Consider the following 2500-nt stretch of genomic DNA (forward strand, 5'->3'; position numbering starts at 1 on the left):
AATTAAAACCGGAAAAGCCATAGACACGAGGACCCAAAAGCAAAAGTACGAAGGAGAAACCAGAAAGCGAGCACCGTTATCGCAGCGGGTACCATCCATCGCGCGGTAAAGGGTGTACAGTTGGTAAGTCGTTGCCAACACGTGCGTCCACCTTTGTCACTTACTCGAATTTAATCACAATCGGCTTTTAATTGCCACAGATTATATCTTAGATGATGATCAGTTCTTACATGTCTATTTGGTATTATTGGAGAAAAAAACGAGCACCATTAGGGAGCAAATTACATCTGAAATGACCCGACACAAAGAAGCTCCGTCGTCTGCTATGGCTGGACCTTTCGGAGTGGAGTGTGTGTACGTTGCTGTAATACTTTAACATTAGCTTCCCCCTTCGGCCAGCACCCCCCTCCCTCCCACCCCCCTGCCACGTGACACGCACATGCAGGACGTAGGACGTGGCACGTGCAGGGGCAACGGAAAGGTACAGAGGAGTGGGAGTGAAATTCCTCTGCCGGCAATAACGTGTACGTACGTACCCCTGCCGCCCCTGCCGGCCGTCCCGCGCTCCTCGCCGCTCACTGATCCACATCAGGCATTTCTGCAACAGCTTAGCCATGAATATCACTCGGGAAACCCCCCAAAGAATATCATAAATGAGAAATAAAGAATCAGCATTTACGTGAGCATATGATTGCAGGTTTGCCTAAGTCTTTTTTTTTACGAGGAGACTCATATTCAGAAGTATAGGAAGGAGCAGATGGGCCTCGGGCAGTGGGTGCTTTGTCATTGTTTACATTATTACCAACACAGCCGGACGCGCCAGCAGAAGGGAGTCGCCGGCCGTAACACACTTTCTTTTCTTATTATTCTTCGCTGGGGAGTGGGATAGATAGATACTGGCGACCCACATATGGGTGAGTGAGTGTATGAGGACACTTATGTGTGTCCGAAATCGATCGGTGTTTCGCTTCTTTGTAATGGTTTTAGGGTGTCCTGTTTGCCAAAGATATATATTTCGGATATGTGGTCACATTTGCTTGTCACATCCTCTGAATTATTAATACTAGTAGACTGTTTTCTAATGAATTATAAAAACGTAATGTATTCTATTCTTAGCTATCTATTTTTTCTTTGCTTATACAGGTGAATAATCCGATTAAAGATTAAAGTCAAATAGCAGTATAGCTGCTTCTAATTCAAAGATACCGTTGTATATATTGTATAAAATGAATGCATGCACACACACACACACACACACACACACACACACACACATGAATATAGAAACACACATACAAACAAACATATAGAATATAGACAGGTATTCACATGAACACAGACACACATATACACATACAAACACGTACGCGTTTATGTATGTCAAGATATAGAGCACGGGTTGTTATTTGCATAACAAAGAACTATAAGAATGATATATGCTTTCCTAAATGCAGTTACCGCACAGTGTTGATGGCATAAGTAATATCAGTTCTTGTAAGAATGAATCAACTGCGTGAAATATCTGGGAAGTTCAGGTGCTTGCATTTTTACATTTGTTTTTTTGTTTTTGATGTTTTTTTTGTTCTCTTAGAATGTGTTTCTGTATGTGCATGAATGAGTGTCTGTTTGTGTGTTTTGTGTGTGTGTGTGTGTGTGCGTGCGTGCGTGTGTGTGTGTGTGTGTGTGTGTGTGTGTGTGTGTGCTTGTGTGTGATTATATTCCCTATTTCATATATTTTTACATAAATCTATGCCATATATATTGCATTATTCAATAAATGGAAGATGGTAGACATTGCGGGAGGTACTGGAGGGAGAGAGGGAGGGAGAAAGGGAAGGGGGAAGGGGGAGGTACTGGAGGGAGAGAGGGAGGGGGGGAGGTACTGGAGGGAGGTTGGTAAGGAGGATATATCGGAGGGTGGAAGGAAGGGAGAGAAAGAGGATGTAGTAAAGGGAGGGAAGGATGGGAGGGAGGGAAGAGGTACTAAAATAAAGGAGGGAAGGAGGGTGTACTGGAGGAAGGGAGGGAGGGAGGAAAGGAGGATGAACTAGAGGGAGGGAGGGAAGGAGGAGGCCGTGCCGAAGAGAGAGAGAGAGAGAAAGAGAGAGACAGAGAGAGAGAGAGACAGAGACAGAGGTAGAGAGAGGGAGAGAGAGAGGAAAGGAGGGAGGGAGGGAGACAGAGAGAGAGAGAGAGGAAAGGAGGGAGGGAGGGAGACAGAGAGAGAGAGAGGAAAGGGGAAGAGAGGGAGACAGAGAGAGAGAGGAAATGAGGGAGGAGGAGGAGACAGAGAGAGAGAGAGAGAGAGACAGAGACAGAGGTAGAGAGAGGGAGAGAGAGAGGAAAGGAGGGAGGGAGGGAGACAGAGAGAGAGAGAGAGGAAAGGAGGGAGGGAGGGAGACAGAGGTAGAGAGAGAGAGAGAGAGACAGAGACAGAGACAGAGGTAGAGAGAGGGAGAGAGAGAGGAAAGGAGGGAGGGAGGGAGACAGAGAGAGAGAG

This window comes from Penaeus japonicus, unplaced genomic scaffold (assembly GCF_977035675.1).
Source record: "Penaeus japonicus unplaced genomic scaffold, GWHDUDI00000001_assembly GWHDUDI00000019, whole genome shotgun sequence".
Classification (NCBI taxonomy): Eukaryota; Metazoa; Arthropoda; class Malacostraca; order Decapoda; family Penaeidae; genus Penaeus; species Penaeus japonicus.